Below are 22,006 nucleotides of genomic sequence, written 5' to 3' on the forward strand. Positions count from 1 at the left end.
ACGGGCATAATTGACGTGGCCCAATCACTTATTAACGGGCATTAACGAGTTTGAGGACCCCTCCCATCTTGACCAGCCTCTCTACTTCTGCCTCGACCTTAGGACTAATGGCGTGCGGCACTGACCGAGCCTTTCAGCATCTTGCCTGGTTTCCCTCCTTAATCATTAGCTTGACTGACATCCCTTCCATGCTTCCCACCTCTCCATTAAAGACAATGGCATGTTTCTTTAAAAGCTACGGTAGACCTGCTTCAGACTCTGACGTGAGATTCACCCCGGCCCAGTTTAGCTCGATTCTCTCCAGCCAGGTTATCCCCATTAGAGCTGGCAGTTACCTTTAATGTCGTGCAGGGACAAGTCTGCTGTCTGTCCCTTTTATTGCACATTTACATCAATACCGATTTTTAATGGATTTTCCTGCTCAAAATTAATTGTTGGGCTTCCTTGGCTGCTAATTCCATCGAGATTGTGACTTCTAAATCCTTCTTTAGGTTCAAGTTCCTTTTTGTTAACAGACTCTATGGGATAGCTCTGCTCCTTTTTTAAAAAAAAATAATTTTTATTAAAGGTTTTCATAAAATATCAATAACAAAATGAGAAAGAAAAAAGAACCCAACAGGGTTAAGTACAAAACACAATCTAAAAAAGCAACCCCCCAAACCCTTCCCCCCCCCTACCTAAATAATAAATTAACATTAACACCCCGACTTAACACAACAGGTGTATACACCCCCTCAGACCCTCAGGTGTAAATAACATCAACAAAAATAAAGTAAACCCCCCCCTCCCCCCCGAGCTGCTGCTGCCATTGACCAATGTCTATCGTTCTGCCAGAAAGTCTAAGAACGGTTGCCACCGCCTAAAGAACCCTTGTACCGACCCTCTCAAGGCGAATTTCACCCTCTCCAATTTAATAAACCCCGCCATATCGCTGATCCAGGATTCCACGCTTGGGGGCCTCGTATCTTTCCACTGAAGGCGAATCCTCCGCCGGGCTACCAGGGACGCAAAGGCCAGAATTCCAGCCTCTTTCGCCTCCTGCACTCCCGGCTCCTCTGCCACCCCAAATATTGCGAGCCCCCAGCCCGGTCTGACCCTGGATCCTACCACCCTCGACACCGTCCTCGCTACGCCCTTCCAAAATTCCTCCAGCGCTGGGCATGCCCAGAACATATGGGTGTGATTTGCTGGGCTCCCTGAGCACCTAACACACCTGTCCTCACCCCCAAAGAACCGGCTCATCCTTGTCCCGGTCATGTGTGCCCTGTGCAGCACATTAAACTGTATGAGGCTGAGCCTCGCGCACGATGAGGAAGAGTTCACCCTCCCTAGGGCATCTGCCCACGTCCCCTCTTCGATCTCCTCTCCCAACTCCTCCTCCCACTTACCTTTCAACTCCACCACCGAGGCCTCCTCCTCCTGCATCACCTGCTACGTTTCCGAGATCTTCCCCACTCCCACCCACCCCCCCGAGAGCACCCTGTCCTGTACTGTGTGTGGCAGTAGCCGCGGGAATTCCACCACCTGCCGTCTGGCAAACGCCCTTACCTGTAAGTACCCGAAGGTGTTCCCCAGTGGGAGCCCGTACTTCTCCTCCAGCTCACCCAAGCTCACGAACTTCCCGTCCACAAACAGGTCCCCCAACTTTCGTATCCCTGCCCTGTGCCACCCTGAAAAATCTCCACCTGTTCTTCCTGGGGCGAAACAGTGGTTCCCCCGTAATGGGGTCCACGCCGAGGCCCCAACTTCCCCCCTATGCCGCCTCCACTGCCCCCACATTTTGAGGGCCGCCACCACCACCGGGCTTGTGGTATACCTCCCTGGAGGGAGCGGCAGCGGCGCCGTTGCCAGCGCCCCCAGACTCGTGCCCACACAGGACGCCATCTCCAGCCTCTTCCATGCAGCCCCCTCCATCACCCAATTGTGCACAATCGTCGCATTGGCGGCCCAGTAGTACCCACAGAGGTTGGGCAGCGCCAGCCCCCCCGTATCTCTACTCCGCTCCAGGAACAACTTCTCACCCTCGGAGTCCCTCGCGCCCACACAAACCCCATTATACTCCTGTTAACCCGTCTGAAAAAAGCCTTTGGGATAAACACAGGGAGGCACTGGAACAGGAACAAAAACCTTGGGAGCACCGTCATTTTGATTGACTGCACCCTACCCACCAAGGACAGCGGCAACGCGTCCCACCTCTTGAACTCCTCCTCCATTTGCTCCACCAGCCTTGTAAAGTTAAGCCTATGCAGGGCCCCCCAGCTCCTGGCCACCTGGACCCCCAAATATCTGAAGCTCCTCTCCGCCCTTTTTAGTGGGAGCTCGCCAATCCCCCTCTCCTGGTCCCCTAGCTGAACTACGAACAGCTCGCTCTTCCCCATATTGAGCTTGTACCCCGAAAAGTCCCCGAATTCCCGAAGGATCCTCATTATCTCTGGCATTCCTCCCACTGGGTCCGCCACATACAGCAGCAGGTCGTCCGCATAAAGCGACACCCTATGCTCTTCCCCACCCCACACCAACCCCCTCCAGTTCGATTCTCTCAGTGCCATAGCCAGGGGTTCAATCGCCAGTGCAAAGAGCAGGGGGGACAGGGGACACCCCTGTCTCGTCCCTCAAGCAACTGAAAGTACTCGTACCTCCTCCTATTTGTGGCCACACCAGGCATCGGGACCTCATACAACAGCCCAACCCAACTGACAAACCCCTCCCCAAACCCGAACCTCTTCAGCACCTCCCACAGGTACCCCCACTCTACCCTATCGAAGGTTTTCTCAGCGTCCATCGCCACCACTATCTCCGCCTCCCACGCCGGTATCATGATAACGTTCAAAAGCCTCCGCACATTCGCGTTCAACTGTCTCCCCTTCACAAACCCCGTCTGGTCTTCATGGATGATCTGCGGCACACAATCCTCAATCCTCGTGGCTAAGACCTTCGCCAGCACCTTGGCATCTACATTTAGCAAGGAAATCGGTCTGTAAGACCCACATTGCAGGGGATCCTTGTCCCGCTTCAGGATCAAGGAGATCAGTGCCCGGGACATCGTCGGGGGTAAAGCCCCCCCCTCCATTGCCTCATTAAAGGTCCTGACTAACAGAGGGCCCAACAGGTCCATATATTTTTTATAGAACTCGACCGGGAAACCGTCCGGCCCCGGTGCCTTTCCCACCTGCATGCTTCCTATCCCTTTGATCAGCTCCTCCAGCCCAATCGGGGCCCCCAGTCTGGCCACCAGTCCCTCTTCCACCTTTGGGAACCTCAATTGGTCCAGGAAACGGCCCATCCCTCCCGTGGGGGGCTCGGTTCGGTACAATTCCTCGTAGAAGTCCCTGAAGACCCCATTGATGCCAACCCCACTCCGCACCACACTCCCTCCCCTGTCCTTAACTCCCCCGATCTCCCTAGCTGCGTCCCGCTTCCGAAGCTGATGCGCCAGCATCCGGCTTGCCTTTTCCCCATACTCGTAGACCGCCCCCTGGGCCTTCCTCCACTGCACCTCCGCCTTCCTGGTGGTCAACAGGTCGAATTCGGCCTGGAGGCTGCGCCTCTTCCTCAACAATCCTTCCTTCGGCTCTTCCGCATACCTCCTGTCTACCCTCACCATCTCCCCCACCAGCCTCTCCCTCTCCCCCTGCTCCCTCCGCTCCTTGTGGGCCCTAATGGAGATCAGCTCTCCGCTCACCACCGCCTTCAGTGCCTCCCATACCATCCCAACTCAGACCTCCCCGTTGTCGTTGGTCTCCAAGTACCTCTCTATACTTCCTCGAACCCGCTCGCTCACCTCCTTGTCCGCCAACAGCCCCACCTCCAAGCGCCACAGTGGGCGCTGGTCCCTCTCCTCCCCCATCTCCAAGTCCACCCAATGCGGGGGGGTGGTCCGAAATGGCTATTGCCGAATACTCGGTATCCTCTACTCTCGCTATCAGCACCCTACTCAAAATGAAAAAGTTGATTCGAGAATAAGCCTTATGGACATGTGAGAAGAATGAAAATTCCCTAGCCCCCGGCCTTGCAAATCTCCAAGGGTCCACCCCTCCTATTTGGTCCATAAATCCCCTCAACACTCTAGCCGCCGCCGGCTTCCTCCCTGACCTAGACCTGGAGCGATCCAGTGCCGGATCCAACACCGTGTTAAAGTCTCCCCCCATTATCAGGCCCCCAACTTCCAAGTCTGGGATCCGACCCAACATACGCCGCATAAAACCTGCATCGTCCCAGTTCGGAGCACACACATTGACCAGTACCGCCCTCTCTCCCTGCAACTTACCACTTACCATTATGTACCTACCGCCATTATCTGCCACAATGCTCGACGCCTCGAATGACACCTTCTTTCCCACCAAGATTGCCACCCCTCGCTTTTTGGCATCTAGCCCCGAGTGAAACACCTGACCTACCCACCCTTTCCGCAGTCTTACCTGGTCTGCCGCATTCAGGTGTGTCTCCTGGAGCATAATCACATCAGCCTTGAGCCCCTTCAGGTGCGCGAATACGCGGGCCCGCTTAACCGACCCATTCAGTCCCCTTACATTCCAGGTTATCAGCCGGATCAGGGGCTACCCGCCCCCCTCCCCCGCCGACTAGCCATGACCCCTCCTCGGCCAGCCACGCGCCCACACCCCACACCCGGCCCGTTCCCCACAGCGGCATACCCCCGTCTCGACCCACCCCACTCGCTCCAGCTCCTCCTTGACCTTCGCAGCAGCAACTCGATTCCCCCCCCCCCCGGCTATGACCCATCCTAGCTGGTTTACTCCCCCCATTGCACTACCGAAAGTCAGCTGACTCCTGCTGACCCTGGCCACTCCCGCCTCCCCTTCGACTCCTCCCATTGTGTGGCCCACCCTCCTCTCCCGCTCCCCATCCACAGGCTCTCCCCCTCCCCCTCCGTTCTAAGTGCGGGAAACAATCCTCGCTTCCCCGCCCCGGCCCGGCCCCCCCCAGACTTCGGCGCGGGAAAAAAGCCCGCGCTCTCCACCTACCAGGCCGCGCCACCAACCAAAACAGTGCCCAACCCGCCCCATCCACCCTCCCCAACCCGAAATAGAAAAACACAGAGAAAAAGAAACCCAAAACAATGCAAAGCCCCCCCTCCCCGAACCAAAAATAGGCATAACATATCCACCGCAGTCCCCAATCGCCTATCCCGACCCTCAGTCTGTGTCCAGCTTCTCGGCCTGAACAAAGGCCCACGCCACCTCCGGAGACTCAAAATAATGGTGCCGGTCCTTGTAGGTAACCCACAATCGTGCCGGCTGCAACATGCCAAACTTCACCCCCTTCCTGTGCAGCACCGCCTTCACTCGATTGTACCCGGCCCTCCTCTTTGCCACCTCCGCACTCCAGTCCTGATATATCCGAACCTCCGCATTCTCCCACCTGCTGCTCCTCTCCTTGGCCCACCTGAGCACACACTCCCGATAGACGAACCGATGGAACCGCACCAGCACCGCCCGCGGAGGCTCGTTAGCCTTGGGCCTCCTCGCCAACACTCTATGGGCCCCTTCCAGCTCCAGGGGCACCTGGAAGGACCCCGCTCCCATCAGCTAGTTCAACATGGTGACCACATAGGCACCCACGTCCGGCCCCTCCAGCCCCTCCGGGAGGCCCAGAATCCGCAGATTCTTCTACCTCGACCGATTCTCCATCTCCACGAACCGCTCTTGCCATTTCTTGTGGAGCGCCTCGTGCGCCTCCACCTTTACCGTCAGGCCTAAGATCTCATCCTCATTGTCAGAGATCTTTTGTCGAGCCTCTCGGATCGCCACCCCCTGGGCCATCTGTGTCCCCAGCAGCTTATCAATAGAAGCCTTCATCGGCTGTAGCAGGTCCGTTTTAATCTCTCTGAGGCAGCGCTGGATACCCTCCTGTTGCTCCTCCGCCCACTGCCTCCACGCTGCCTGGTCTCCTCCCGCCGCCATTTTTTCCTTCTACCCTTCCTTCTTCTGGTCCACCACCACCTTTTTTGTCGCCCCGCTCCTAGTTAAAGCCATGTACTGACGGGGAGCTATTATTAACTCCTTCCCACACCGGGAAACGTCGGAAAAGTGCCCTTGGGGGTCCTGAAAAGAGCCCAAAAGTCAGTTTTTGCGGGAGCCGCCGAATGTGCGACTTAGCTCCACATAGCCGCAACCGGAAGTCTCGAGAGGGAATCCTTTTGGCAGTGTTCGCTTCACCAATCTGCCCCAAAAAGTCTGTGGAAACTCCTGAAAAAGGTCTGAGAGTCCATTCCAGACGGGAGCTGCCGGATGCGCGACCTACTCCTCCATGGCCGCCACCGGAAGCCTTGTCCCCGCTTCTTCAATGGCCTTGGTAGGTCTTTTCACAGTTGTTCCCTCTGCTGCTAGAATTCACCTTTAATAAAGGCCCTCAAGTCAGATTGCAGCTTTAAGCTTGCCCATCCCCCGCCTGCATGCTGGAAGAGGCTTTGTTTATCCTGCAGTTAAAGCCAAATCTTTTACTGTTTCTGCCGGGTCTGGTAACCAAGAGACATACCATTCCTGGGGGACACTGTTGGGGGAAAGTTGCAGTCTTCTTCCCGGGAAATGTCAAACAAATGCCGTGGGGGCCCTGTAAAGAGCCCAAAAGTCCGTTCCAAGCGGGAGCTACCGAACATGCGACCTAGCTCTGCATAGCCACACCCGGGAGTCTAGCTCTGCTCCTTAATACACACACTAGTCTATCTCTAATGGTGTCGTTCAAGACATCTCCAAATTCACAGTGTTCAAGCTAATTTCTTCAAAGTAGCTCCGAACTGTGTGATTGATTCACCTTCTTGTTGGTTACGTTTATGGAACCTGAACCTCTCGGCAAAAGTTTTAGGTGAGAAGTGGCCCTGCAGCATCTCCACAATCTCATCACAGGTGTTGAGCCTGGTTTTTCTGGCTGCACCAGACTTCGCCAGAGGTTGAATGTTCTCCCCCACCCCCCCCCCCCCACCCCCCCCCCCCCCACCACCCCCCCCCCCCCACCCCCAACTATACTCAGGAAAGTTGGGAATACAATAGCTGCTGCAATTGTATTTGCTTGGACAAAATAATCAAACCTTTCAGTATAATGAGCTCCATCTCTCGGTGTTCTCATCATATGGTCCTACGATGCCAAAAATTCTGACCACGGAAAGGGTTTGCAGAAGCACGATGTGCCATGAGGTTTTTAGCACTACCTCGGCTACTTTTTCAATCAAGGAACCCCCTGAGCTCAGTCTGTTTCCATCCGAGTTTTGGAACACCCCCAGCTCAGTACCATTGTTGGCAACTATGTTCCAGATTTTTCTGGGAGGAGCGTGCGGCGAGCTACTTTTCAACGTCGTTTCCTCTGAGATCTACGTTTAAATTTTGGTTCGCCACTTTGGGGTAACAAACGTTTTAAATAAATTTACTGTACCCAATTCATTTTTTCCAATTAAGGGGCAATTTAGGGTGTCCAATCCACCTAGCCTGCACATCTTTGGGTTGTGGGGGCGAAACCCACGCAAACACAGGAAGAATGTGCAAACTCCACACGGACAGCGACCCAGAGCCGGGATCAAACCTGGGACCTTGGCGCCGTGAGGCAGCAGTGCTACTCACTGCGCCACCGCGTTGCCCCTAGGTTTTAGCTTCTTAATCCTTTTCAGATGTCTGCGCACGGATCAACAATTTTTCTGTATATATTTTTACTTCTCCAGAAGTCTGCCAGCATGATTCCTACCTCCTCGTCGCCAGTTTTCTTTGTGGTATTTTTAAAGGAGGGGTTTGCAGACCACGAAGGAACAAACCAGAGATTTATTGGAAAGGTTGTTGGGATAGACTGCCCCTTTGCCCAGGCAAACAACCGGCGACAGCATCAACATGTCACGCAATCGGAATCTTAAAGTGACCCTGTTCCAACTAGGAACAGACAATGAACACACAACAGCAGGTAAACAAATTCACCATAGAGGGAGTTGACTTTACTGAGGTAATGCTACACTGTCACGGATGCCATCTTTCTGGGCCCCACCTGCCCTCTGAGGTGGAAGTAAAAGATACCATGGCACTATTTCAAAAAAGAGTAGAGGAGTTCTCTCCAGTGTCCTGTCAATATTTGTCCCTCAATCAACATCAATAAAACAGCGTATTTGAGGATTATCGCATCGCTGTTTGCAAACTGGCTGACATGTTCCCTACAGAACAATAATCGCGACACTTCAAACATTGTGAAGCTCGTTGGGTTGTCCTGGGGTTGTGAAAGGCACTATGGGGATGCAAGTCCTTTTTCCCTTTCTCACAACAGCATTTAATGTTAAAATGGCTAATTCAGATCCCTGGCGGGGATTACAAACTCTCGCTGCACACAGGCATTATCTCTGGATAGGTGGAATTGAGGAAGATAAAATGGATGATTGCACCTTCAGAGTTAAGCCCAGGGGTCAGATGGATTACAATATCCAAGTGGAACCAACACAAAGCGAAGGGTCAGATGCATGCTGGAATGGCCAAGGGCCACAACGTAATCCTCCAGAAGTGACCTCCCATTAACTGTCTCGGAAGAAAAATTATCACCACCCACCTAGCCTCCATGCACACAGTACGCTGGGCAAAAGGAAAACCTTCAGCAGTCACTTCAAAATGACTGCTCAATTGGGACGCTTCTATTTGCATTCTTAACCAGTCCAAAAAATAGACCTTGATTAATCCAATCTTCCCAATGTCCTGTAGTGTGCCCAGCGACACACATGACATCTCAAGTCACTCTCAGTTCTGTCATTAATCTATTTATTGCGGGACATCAGGAGTAGATCTTTTGAGGGATGAGACAACAGTAATTATTTATTATTATTATCTGTAATGCATTTCTGTCAGGTATAACCTACTCTTAATAAACATTTCAAGCTGTCTCGTACTCAACACTATGGTGTTTTTGGCTCCCTCTGTTACTCATGACTCTTCCCCATCACACACTTTATGTATGGCTCTCAAGATGCCCTTATAGGGAATGTCTCCCATAACGATAACAGAAAAGGAATGTTAATTGAGGCTTTTATGTCATTTGTGAGCTCATTTTCTTTGCGGCCTTTGAAACCCAGATTACACTGTCCCCTTTACAACTCCTCCTCCCATTGTCTCCCCTAACCATGCCTGTCGAAGGCAGAAATCCACACTGGCATATGGTCACACAGGTAGTGGCAGCTGCCCCGGTATCTCACACATTCCTCGCCCATGAACCATGAAAGGCAAATCAAAAAAAATATGTAAAATATGAAACCTTGCCTTGAAGAGTCACTGTCTGATTTTTTTTGTGTCTCCAGTCTGACAATGTTGGTGCAACTGATTGAATCATTTCCTAGTCTGAGCACCTCAGCGTACTCAAGGTTTTTTTTTTTCCTTTCTCCTTAAATTGTGGTTGGAGCTCCTCATAATCGGGCATTTAATGATGAAGCAGAAGAGGATTTATTGTGGTTTGAATACATTCACAGTCTGCAGCTCACTGTCACTTTCCGTACTCCAGACTGATTCACTTCTCATTGGCTGCTTAATTGCAACAGAACTTACTGGTATTGAAGGAATGTCTCCTACACTCTCACACACCACTGGGATGTAACATCAACAGTGCCACGCCACAATACATTCACCCCATGAAGTCAGTGGAGGTAAAGAAGAAGCATGGCACAGTTCTTTCATGCCAGTTTAGAAATGGAGGGCGAGATTGGAGCGCAAGTAACTGTGTCAAACTATTTCCAATCTCAGTGCAAACCAGCTCATTGCGAAACACAGATCAGCAGGAAAGTCCCAAAAAGGGAAAGTCTCACATGACAGAATCCAGAGCTGCCCAAACACACGATGAATGTTTATGATCACCAAGTGACCACATTCAAACTCTGTAGCAATATACTGGAAACACCCAGAACCATTCGTTGAGCCAGCACTGATAACTACTGTACTCAAGAGAGACTGACACCAGGCAGACAGGCCAAGTGTGCTAAATACCTCACAGACAAACAGTGTCACCACAAAGCAGACGGGTGCACATCACATGATGAGCAGTTGTCTATATACAATAATGATAATAATGTCTGGAAGGGTGTTGGAAGCAGATTCAACAGTAACTTCCAAAAGGGAATGTGCAAGGGAGAAACATTGTCGAACTTTGGAGAAAGCGGACTCATTTGAATGGCTCTTGCGATGGCCTGGCACAACCATGATGAAATGGTCTCATTCTGTGCTGTAGGTTCTAAGGTTCTTTGACATGCCGGGGAAGGGGTGGGGGTGGGGGGGGGGGGAGTGTAAACATTGCTTTTGCCAAAGGAAACCCTCAGTGGACAATTCTGCATAAAATCTCAAACTCAAACCGGGTTTGCATTTACAAACTGGTTCCAATAAGTTGAAGATGAATGAATCCAATGCAGGATAAAGAGATCGGTGGGGCAGGGCGCTCCGATGTGAAATTCTAACAGATAAGCAACGCTGGAAAGTGCAACACCAGGGCTCAGTTGAAAGGCAGGAGTATCTCATCTGTTATCAGCTCACTGTATTACTCGCTGATTAGCTGAAAGGAATGTGTGCTCCAGACACCATTCCTCAGCTAATGAGAAATCAAGTGGTGCTCAGGGCAGGTTGTAAACCTTTTCCCAGTTCATCAAAAGAACATCAATTGGAAACCACCCAACAAGGAGAGTCCCAGACGCACGGCAATTATTTCGAAGAGGTCACACAATTTGACTCTCTTGTTGCCCCATTGAGGTTAGAATTTTGAAACTTTGGCTCATTTCTGATTAATACAAATGCACAAAAATTGAAGAGACTCTGGATGCAGATTGAGGACATATGTGATTCGCAAATATTCTTTATTTTTTTACTAGAATGTTCTCTTGCATAATGCATTGAAAGATGTTTACTAAACAAGAATATGATTGAATAGACTCAAATGTGAAATAATGTACATTTTATGCTTTGAGTAGCCTTTCAGGAACTACCATATTGTTGGCAATAGCATTTTCCAAAAGTATTAAAATATTCTTCAGGTTGTACCCTGTCTAATAAAGTCAGGTAGTCATTCGCCAATCTTCGCTAAAGCGCTCTTGGTAAGAAATCTGCCTCTTCCTCCTACTCCTTACAACAGGAAATCTCAGAATGCTCTCAGGATATATAATTCTCTTCCAGTGCCTCCACCATTGTACAGAGTCTTCATCTTGGCTGTCTTCTTGATCTAAATAAACCACTTGCCAACTCGTGGACTAGTAAAATACTAGCAGTGGCAGGAAAAGCCCATGGATAGCTATTAATTTGCCACTTAATGGCTGGCCTCACTTAGCCCATGGGTGGGCAGGTTGCCCGATACCTCTCCCCACTGCTGAGAGGTGGGTCGGCAATGGGTACAGTGCCTTCCTTCATCCAACCCAATTTTACACCGCCGTTCACCCACCTGCCATCCGCTTCCAGGGTGGGAGAGGGAATAAAATACTGGCAAATACTCCAGTTGAGACCTCGCCAGCAATTTATGACATATTTAGTGGTCTATCCTTGCTTTTGTTACTCTGTGAGTTGGATCTTTCTGCAGGGTTCGGGACCCTCCATATCGGGACCAAATGGGATGGGGCAGGTGGGGTCCAGACCTGTTGGGAGCCAGACCGACAGTTTGCAGTTTTTGATCCTGCAGGGCCACTCAGAGGGCTGCCTGTTCTTGGCAACCTCAGCCGGAGAGGTGGGAGCTTCTGGGATAGATTGGAAATCAACAACACCTTAGCTGGGCTGGAATCCAGTGCACTAAATCTAGGCAAGCAGATCCATCCGGATGGAGGGCAAATGCCTCTGAAGCATTCGCAACAATCTTCAGCCAGAAATGCCGAGTGAATGATCCATCTCAGTCTCCTCCGGAGGTCCCCAGCATCACAGATGTCAGCCTTTAGACAATTTGATTCACTCAAAGTGATATCAAGAAACGGCTAAAGGCACTGGATACTGCAAAGGATATAGGACCTGACAATATTCCGGCAATTGTATTGAAGACTTGCGCTCCAGAACTTATGTGTCCCTAGCCAAGTTGTTCCTGTACAGCTACAACACTGGTATCTATCCGGCAATTAACCAGGTATGTCCTGTACACAAGAAACAAGACAAATCCAACCAAGCCAATTACCGCCCTATCAGTCTACTCTTCATCATCAGCAAAGTGATGGAAGGAGTCATCAACAGTGCTATCAAGCAGCAAAGTCAGCAATAACCTGCTCACTATCACTCATGTGGGTTCCGCCAGAGTCACTCAGCTCCTGATCTCATTATCGCCTTGGTTCAAACATGGATAAAAGAATGAATGCCAGAGGTGAGGTGAGAGTGACTGCCCTTGACATCAAGGCAACATTTGACCGAGTGTGGCATCAGGAGCCCGAGTAAAAGTGGAGTCAATGGGAATCAGGGGGGAAACTCTCTGTTGGTTGGAGTCATATGTGGCACAAAAGAAGATGGTTGTGGTGGTTGGAGGTCAATCATCTCAGCTCCAGGACATCATAAGACATAAGACATAGGAGCGGAAGTAAGGCCATTCGGCCCATCGAGTCTACTCCACCATTCAATCATGGCTGATTTCAACTCCATTTACCCGCTCTTATTTTCATTTCATTTCTCTCTCCATAGCCCTTAATTCCTCGAGAAATCAAGAATTTATCAACTTCTGTCTTAAAGACACTCAACGTCCCGGCCTCCACCGCCCTCTGTGGCAATGAATTCCACAGACCCACCATTCTCTGGCTGAAGAAATTTCTCCTCATCTCTGTTCTAAAGTGACTCCCTTTTATTCTAAGGCTGTGCCCCCGGGTCCTAGTCTCCCCTGCTAATGGAAACAACTTCCCTACGTCCACCCTGTCTAAGCCATTCATTATCTTGTAAGTTTCTATTAGATCTCCCCTCAACCTCCTAAACTCCGATGAATATAATCCCAGGATCCTCAGACGTTCATTGTATGTTAGGCCTACCATTCCTGGGATCATCCGTGTGAATCTCCACTGGACCCGCTCCAGTGCCAGTATGTCCTTCCTGAGGTGTGGGGCCCAAAATTGCTCACAGTATTCTAAATGGGGCCTAACTAATGCTTTATAAAGCTTCAGAAGTACATCCCTGCTTTTATATTCCAAGCCTCTTGAGATAAATGACAACATTGCATTTGCTTTCTTAATTACGGACTCAACCTGCAAGTTTACCTTTAGAGAATCCTGGACTAGGACTCCCAAGTCCCTTTGCACTTCAGCATTATGAATTTTGTCACCGTTTAGAAAATAGTCCATGCCTCTATTCTTTTTTCCAAAGTGCAAGATCTCGCACTTGCCCACGTTGAATTTCATCAGCCATTTCTTGGACCACTCTCCTAAACTGTCTAAATCTTTCTGCAGCCTCCCCACCTCCTCCATACTACCTGCCCCTCCACCTATCTTTGTATCATCGGCAAACTTAGCCAGAATGCCCCCAGTCCCGTCATCTAGATCGTTAATATATAAAGAGAACAGCTGTGGCCCCAACACTGAACCCTGCGGGACACCACTCGTCACCGGTTGTCATTCCGAAAAAGAACCTTTTATCCCAACTCTCTGCCTTCTGCCTGACAGCCAATCGTCAATCCATGTTAGTACCTTGCCTCGAATACCATGGGCCCTTATTTTACTCAGCAGTCTCCCGTGTGGCACCTTATCAAAGGCCTTTTGGAAGTCAAGATAGATAACATACATTGGCTCTCCTTGGTCTAACCTATTTGTTATCTCTTCAAAGAACTCTAACAGGTTTGTCAGGCATGACCTCCCCTTACTAACTCCATGCTGACTTGTCCTAATCCGACCCTGCACTTCCAAGAATTTAGAAATCTCATCCTTAACAATGGATTCTAGAATCTTGCCAACAACCGAGGTTAGGCTAATTGGCCTTTAATTTTCCATCTTTTTCCTTGTTCCCTTCTTGAACAGGGGGGTTACAACAGCGATTTTCCAATCCTCTGGGACTTTCCCTGACTCCAGTGACTTTTGAAAGATCATAACTAACGCCTCCACTATTTCTTCAGCTATCTCCTTTAGAACTGCAGGAGTTCCTCAGGGTAGTGTCCTAGGCCCAACCATCTTCAGCTGCTTCATCAATGATCTTCCTTCCATCATAAGGTGAGAAGTGGGAATTTTTGCGGATGATTGCTCAATGTTCAGCACCATTCAGGTCTCCTCGGACACTCAAGCAGTCCACTGATGCAAATGCAGCAAGACCTGGACAATACCCAGGTTTGTGCTGGCAAGTGACAAGTAACATTTGCTTCACACAAATGCCAGGCAATGGCCATCTCCTACAAGAGAGGATCTAACCATTGCCCCTTGACATTCAATGGCACTGCCATCACTGAATCCTCCACAATCAACATCCTGGGGGTTACCATTGACTAGAAACTGAACTGGACTAGCCATATTAATGCGGGGGCTACAAGAACAAGTGGTCATTATCACATTACTGTATGTGGGATCTTGCTGTGCTAAAATTGACTACCAGTGTTTCCTACATTACAACTACAATTGAAAAGTAATTAATTGGCTGTAAAGTGCTTTGGAGTGTCCTTGGGTCATTAAAGGTGCTAAATGAATGCAAGTCTTTCAAATCTTTAGAAAACCAAGCACCCACCTCTGCTCTGAAAAACAAGCTCAGCTTTTGGCCTCTTTATTTAACTAAGCTTGACACCACCCAGGACAAAGCAACCTCGCTTGCTTGACGCTCCTTCCATTAACATTCACTCCCTCCACCACGGACGCACAGTAGCAGCCATGTGTACCATCTACAAGATGCACGGCAGGAACTCACCAAGACTCCATCGGCAGCGCCTTCCAAACCCACGACCACTACCATCTAGAAGGACAAGGGCTTCAGACAGATTGGATCACCACCACCTGGAAGCTCTTCCCCCAAGTCACTCACTATCCTGACTTGGAAATATATTGGCTGTTCCTTCACAGTCTCTGGGTCAAAATCCTGAACTCCCTCCCTAACAGCACTGTGGGTGTTCCTACACAACAGGGACTGCAATGGTTCATGAAGGCAGCTCATTACTACCTTCTCGAGGGCAATTAGGGATGGGCAATACATGCTGGGCTAGCCAGCGATGCCCACATCCTGTAAATTAATTGTATGAGTATTTAAACCACGAGAAATAATGAGTGGAAACTTGGCTTCAATTATTGGCATATTTTACCATCATGAACAGTCTGAGTATGGGTTAAATCTACAACCGGGCCTTCTGAATCTAAACCCCTACTTTAACAGGCCAGCAGTAACAATGCATAATCACCACCCAAATTACCTCAATAGCCTCAGACTGGAGGATTACGGTGATTATTGTTTAAATTTAGCTTTGTGCGTCGACACAATTGAAAAATGTGCAAATTTCATTCCATTTTATCATTTCCATAAAGACTTTGCCTGTTCTTGTGCTGGAAAACCAGAATAATAGAAGGTGGGTGGGGAAGAATTCAGACATGGGAAGAATTGACTTCCTAGTTCAGGGGAACCATCGAGAATTTTTCTCTTGCTGTCTACCTCAGGAATGCATTTCACACATGACACTGGGATGTAATCCTACGTGAGTCTATAAGGAAATATGTCTGACATCATAACAACAACTTGCAGTTCTATCATGTCCTTAACATAATAAAATGACCCAAGGCGCTTCACAGAAAGATTATCAGATATTTCCAACATTTTCTGTGTTAATTTCAGGAGTTATCAGGACAGGTGGTCACTGAGGTAGGTCTCAAAGGAACATCTTAAAAGAAAAAAAGCAAAGGCTTGGGCCCCAGGCAGTGGAAGGCGCAGTCGCCAATGGTGGGGCAAATCGGGAATGTACTGGGAGATAGAAGTGGAGGAGTGCAGAGATCTCAGAGGGTTGCAGAGATGCAAGGGGTTACAGAGGTAGGGAGGTGTGATTGACATCAAGGTTGAGAATTGTAAAATGGGGACATTGACAAACCGGAAGCACAGAAGTGGAGCTTGAGCAGCACTTGACGTGAGCTATACGAGCAGCAATGTTCTTTCCTGAGCCCCGCTAGAAGAGGGAGCTGCTGAGGCAGACAGGAGAGCACATGCACCTCACAATGGATTATTGTGGTCGTAGTTGCCAACCCATCATATTGGAGTGGGACTCCCTGTCACAGGATGGGCTGAAGATGCAACTGTAACCCTGTGGGAAGAAGATCTAGTGGGGGAGGAGATAAATAAAGGCGATCTCACTGGCCACACCTGCTCACACTACCTGCACAATCTGGAAACCATTGTAAAGGGCCTTCACTAATGTGAACCTATCTGTTTCCAGATACAACAGGGAAGGAAATCTGTCATCTTTACCCAGTCTGGCCTACATGTAGGCAATCATCATTATTTACGCATAAAGCACACAGTGGCTTCAGGTAAGGGTGAGATGTCTGAATAAAGAGAAAAATCCAGAAATTGCTGTCCAAGTCGCACCATTGCACCTTCCGCTCCACAAACCAACCACAGAAACACATTGAACAGCATAAGACTTCTCAACGTGCCCCATAGACACAAACTGAACGTGCAACGCAAATTTAAGTCAAGTCATTTTAAGTCTAGATACCTCTTGACCAGCATGATAAATCTTAATTACTGCCAGCACTGAAAATGAACAAATGTGGATGCTCATTCCTTCAGCTTTTAATTGAAGAGTTTTTTTAAAAAAAACATTTTAAAAACTTTTTACTTCTTCCTGCCTAATATCTCTCTGGCTCTCCTAGCCCAATTTCTTTATCTCACTTTCACTATTTGGTTTGATATTGACTTCACTATTCTTTTTTTTCCCAATTAAGGGGAAATTTAGTGTGGCCAATCCACCTAGCCTGCACATCTTTGGGTTGTGGGGGTGAGACCCATACAGATACAGGGAGAATGCGCCAACTCCATACGGACAGTGACCCGGACTGGGATCGAACCCGGGTCCTCAGCGTTGTGAGAATTCACTATTCTAACAGAAAGTTCCTGGTTCGGGCTCTACGCGGCTAATTAATGATTCTTCGATCTGATTGGTTTGGAAGAACACATTTGCTTGCCCTGATCACAGATTGCTGATGCCCTGTCAAAGGTGCTGTGCTGTCTCCACCACCCAGTGACCCAATTCTCCAGTGCTCAAGCACAAAGCAAGGGCCTGCCCAACAAAAGGGCGGGTGTCATTGGTTCTTCAGCCATTCGGGCACATTGGCAGCAGCACAAACTAGGTTTTGTTTCAAAAGTCTGAGTTGACAAATTTTAACACCCCACCCCCCAGCAAGATCATAAACAGGGTGCTCCTGAAATAGGCTATCGGGAACGGGATGCAGAGGATTGGAGCAGACAGGGTAGAGAATGGCAGGTGATGCGTCAAATAAGGTTGAGTGGAAATTGAGTCCAAAAGGCCAAGATCCGTAGAATCCATACAGTGCAGATGGAGGCCATTTGTTCCATCGAGTCTGCTCTGGCCCTCTGTAAGAGCACCCTAGACCGCCCCCCCCCCCCCCACCCCACTTCATTCCCAGTCCCACCCCATCCCCGTAATCCCACCTAACCTGCACATCTCTGGACACCGAGGAGAAATTTAGCACAGTCAATCCACCTAACCTGCACATCTGTGTGTCTGCTGGAGGAAACCGGAGCACCCAGAGGAATCCCACACAGACATGGGGACCACGTGCAAATTCCAGGCAGTCACCCAAGGCCAGAATTGAACCCAGGTCCTGGCGCTGCAAGGCAGCAGTGCTAACCTCTGTGCCACCGTGCCCAAACAGCCTGTGGGTTCAGACAGTGGTCACTTATCTCAGGTGGAACAGCGCCAACTTCTCTCACACACTGCAAGAGGAAGTAACTCTTTCAATGATTCACATTTGGCTCTGAATTGGCCAGGGCCCAATGGGGATCCACTCAGCTACTCGCAGAAATGACAGGATAAGACCCCTGCAATGAGGGACAACATGCTCCGTCCGAGACAAAGTGCCGGCAAGCAAACATTCGGAGCTGTCGCAGCCTCCCCCTGATCCCTGTAAATCCGGGAAGAAAACGGCAAATTGGAACGATCGGGGTTTTTTTTTTAATGCTCTCCGAACCCCAGTGACGAGAAAGAGAGGCAGGTTTGTTGCTTCATTAAGTAAAAGTAACGTTAGGCTGTCATGGAAACAGTTGCTACGGTGAGAGTAAAATAGCCCCTTTGGTTCAAAGCTCGTTGGTGATGATACATTTAGTCTGGTAGAAATAGCAAGTGGAGGCGAGACAACTTTCCCACAGGAAGTCAGCTGAATCACCAGGAGTGTTTCCCAATCTATGGTCACAGGGGAGAGATGCCAATGCTGCGCGCCAACTCAAGTCCGGTGTGAGCCAGTTCAAGGGATCTAAAGGGGTGGGATACAGCGTGCGACTCCTTTAGTCCTCAGAAAATTCATGCCTGTCACTTTTTTTTTTAAACAAACTTTGTATTTCAAGCCGCAGTAAAACAGCACAGTTCCCGGTGGGGACTCTTTCAAGGGCCGGGTGAGGTTCGCAGTCTCCGACCTCAAGAGGTAGCACAAGCCGCTGAATATTTTCCCATCAGTGTTCGTCCGGCAAAGGAAAAATATTTTCTGAGGCGCAAGCGGCACCTTCTGCTTCCAACTGCATTCAGGGGAAACAAAATTGGGTCTCCACCACGCAGGAAGGCCTTGGAAAGACAAACAGAAAAGTGCGGTCCACTCGTTTTATTTTTTCTGGAAGCTTCCTGGCACCCGTTTGGTGGGCAACGTGTGTGCTTCCCCTCCTGGCTGAGTCAAAGGCAGTTAAAAGTAGACATTGAAGTCTCTAATTTACACAGTAATAAGTCCTACAACACCAGGTTAAAGTCCAACAGGTTTGTTTCGATGTCACTAGCTTTCGGAGCGCTGCTCCTTCCTCAGGTGAATGGTTTACACATTTACACATAATTTACACATACAGGAGGTGCGGTGTGGCGGGTGGGGTAGCTAAGCGAGATGTACAGGTTTTTTTTTTTGGGGGGGGGCTTAATTCCAAAGAGCCCGCTTCAATCTTCTTAATTTTCACTTGCACCATGCACCAACCTCCCACCCAGAAGAAAAATACCTCGCGAGCCCGCCACTCGTCACGATAATGCAAGAAAGCCAAGTGCCTGTGGAGTCCTTCAGCAGCAAGGTTGCAAAGCTGGAAGTTACAAGGTAAAGAACTTGTTCCCCTAGGCCCAGGCTTCACGTTATTTATTTAGCAAGGGGCCACTTCTGTTAGCCATGTTATTTTATTCCCTTTAAAGCATTAGAAATCCTCTTTTTTTGAGAAAAAAAAATGAACCCAGGGGCTATCTCTGCCAGAGGTCAATGGTTTATTAGTTAAACAACGAGCCGCAAGGCTAAAAGGGTAAAAAACACAGCGCTCTGTTTGGTTTGCAGTAATCGGATTTCACACAGTGTATTTTAAATGTTCTGAAAGATGCAAATAACCCAAAAGAACCTGCTATTTACTGCTTTTCCGGGTGTCAAATCGTCGGGAAGAATGAGGCTATTTGTTCCTTAGACTCTGATGGTTTGGACGCGCTCCTACTTTCACTAAATAGGTTGCCACATTGCTCCAAGCTTCCCACTCTCGACACTCGTGTTTGTTTTGGCTCTCCAACAATTTCTTCAGAAGGCTATCAGGTGTCCAAGGAATCACTTAGCAAGGGCAGTTCACATTTACGTATTAATCTGGGTTCATATAAAAGAAAGACTTGAAAAGAAGAACTGGCACTCATACAGAGATTTTCACATCCTGAAGTGTCCGACGACCAATGAAGTACTTTTATCCTACCGCATGGCAAGTCCCATTCACTTATCACCCCTCTGTGCCTGATGGCCTGCATTGGCCTCCTTGCCATCATTGCCTCAATTTTACAATTCTCATCCTTGTTCGCAAGTGCTTTGATGGCATTTCCCCCTCCCAATCTCTGCAATCCCCTCCAGCTATAACGTTCTCCAAGTTAGCCGTGCTCCACCAATCCTGGACTCTTTGCGCATCGCCAGTTCTAATCACCCATCCATTGGCAGCCCTGGCTTCAGCTGCCCAGGTCCTAATCTCTGGGAGGTGATGCCTCCTAAGAAATAGCAACAAAAAGGGAGGGGGAATGGACTAACTAGGAAGGGCCGAATGGCCTTCCTCACCTCCATTCAGTTTGTACCCTTTCAGAAAGGTTTTTTTAACCTTTCGGAAGCCACACAAAAGGGAGCAGAAGAATATGAAAAGATTGGAATGTGGATGCCTTAGTGAAGATCGTGAGGTTGTTGGTTATTGTGGTTAGATATGCTCAAAGTTGCAGCAAAGAATTAGTCTTGGTGGGAAGGTGGTGAATAAAGAGAAACGTTAAATAAAAGCCAACACGTATAGAGGGTTCATGGTGAAATTTCTGACTAGCGATGCTGTAACTTTCAGTTAATCAGCTTAATTTACACTTTAGGAATCATCCAAACAGCAGTTTGCTAAAGCTAATAAATAGCTCATTCCAAATTGAAGCTATTGACCCGTACAATGTACGGAGACCCACCATCCTGCGCTACAGAGCCAAGATGGCCTGAATGCAGAGCTCTGTCTGGCCACGCCACCAGGCACTGTTAAGTTACCAACATGGGAGAATGGAAGAGAGGGTGCTCCCCGTTCAGTGAGAAGGGAAAGTCCAGAAGGGGCAGTAGGCGATTGTCGTCAAGTGAGTAAACAGAGAGGGCTAGAAAATGTAGGTAAGCTCAGCCAGAATTAAATTCTCCGTCGGTGGATCCTCCGCTCCACTGGCAGCGCACCCACGCCTGCGGGTTTCCCGACGGCGTGGGGTGGCCACAATGGAAAATCCCATTGGCCGGCTGCTGGGACGGAGAATCCCGCTGCTGGCGCGGGCGTGCCATGCAGGAAAATACGGCTGGCGGACTGGAGAATCCCGCACATAAAGTTTGCTGGAGGGGAGCTTCTTGTAGCTATTTCATAAAAGAGAAGGGAAGTTTCCCCAGTGCACCGGTCAATATGTATCCCTCAACCAGCATCACTAAAACAGATTCTCTCTTCTTCATCACATGGCTGTCAAATCTTCCTGGCTGCTGCACTTCGAAGATCATGGCCAGGATTCTCCGAAATCCCACCAAGTGTTGGCGCCGGCGTCAAAACCGGCGCGAGCGACGCTGGCGTCAGCGGGTCTCCAGGCCCAGGCATTCACCCCTTCCTCAGGGGCGAGAACAGCACCGGAGTGCTGTGCGCTGCTCCGGCGGCGAAAGCCGGCCCACTGCAGCTGGTGTTGGTCCGTGCCATGGCCAGCATGGGTCTGCACATGCGTTCCACAGCCGTCTCTGCGCCGGCCCCTGGACAATATGGCAGAGCCGTCCGGCGCAGAAGGACATAGGCCACCCCTGGAATGAGCCCACCCGCCGATCCGTTGCCCCCGATCGTGGGCCCGGCCACCGTGGAGTCGGCTCCCCCGCCCCCCCCCACCAGGACGGCCCCCGCAGCCAGAACGCCGAGGTCCCACCGGGTAGGACCATACACAAACGACGCCGCCAGGAACTCGGCGGGCACTCGGCCCGTCAAGCGTGGAGAATTGCCAGGGGGGGGGGGGGGCGCTTTCAACAGCCCCTGACCTGCGCCGTGTCGACCCCGCGGGCGCGATTGGTGCCGATTCTCTGGCGACCGGAGAATCGGCGGCCTGGCGTCGGAGCGGCGTGGCAGGATTCCCCACCCCCCACCCCCGCCCGGCACTTCTCCGACTCAACGTGGGCTCGGAGAATCCCGGCCCACAAATGTGGCCACATTTCAAAGCACTTGAAAATGAAATGAAAATCGCTTATTGTCACAAGTAGGCTTCAAATGAAGTTACTGTGAAAAGCCCCTAGTCACCACATTCGGGTGGTTCGGGGAGGCTGGTACGGGAATTGAACCGTGCTACTGGCCTGCCTTGGTCTGCTTTAAAAGCCAGCTCTTTAGCCCTGTGCTAAACCTAATTGACTGTGAAGCGCTGAAGGTGTTACAAAAATGCAAACCTCCCTTCTGGTCGTAAGTGC

At 49.8% G+C, this 22,006-nt stretch overlaps 2 long non-coding RNA genes across 6 annotated transcripts in view; one reads left to right on the forward strand and one right to left on the reverse strand.

Moving 5' to 3' along the window:
* Positions 1-22,006, reverse strand: part of LOC140394360 (uncharacterized) — a 50,274-nt gene that overhangs the window by 27,601 nt on the left and 667 nt on the right. The window contains exon 1 of one of the 5 annotated variants that reach the window (XR_011935862.1): positions 17,723-17,764. The exons of 3 other annotated variants lie outside the window; for them this stretch is intronic. This is a non-coding gene — a long non-coding RNA (uncharacterized lncRNA). One more of the 5 variants, XR_011935861.1, reaches the window with a different exon arrangement.
* Positions 17,897-22,006, forward strand: part of LOC140394361 (uncharacterized) — a 224,502-nt gene continuing 220,392 nt past the window's right edge. The window contains exon 1 of the long non-coding RNA XR_011935863.1: positions 17,897-18,085. This is a non-coding gene — a long non-coding RNA (uncharacterized lncRNA). The remainder of the gene's footprint in view (positions 18,086-22,006) is intronic.

This window comes from Scyliorhinus torazame, chromosome 17 (assembly GCF_047496885.1).
Source record: "Scyliorhinus torazame isolate Kashiwa2021f chromosome 17, sScyTor2.1, whole genome shotgun sequence".
NCBI lineage: Eukaryota > Metazoa > Chordata > Chondrichthyes > Carcharhiniformes > Scyliorhinidae > Scyliorhinus > Scyliorhinus torazame.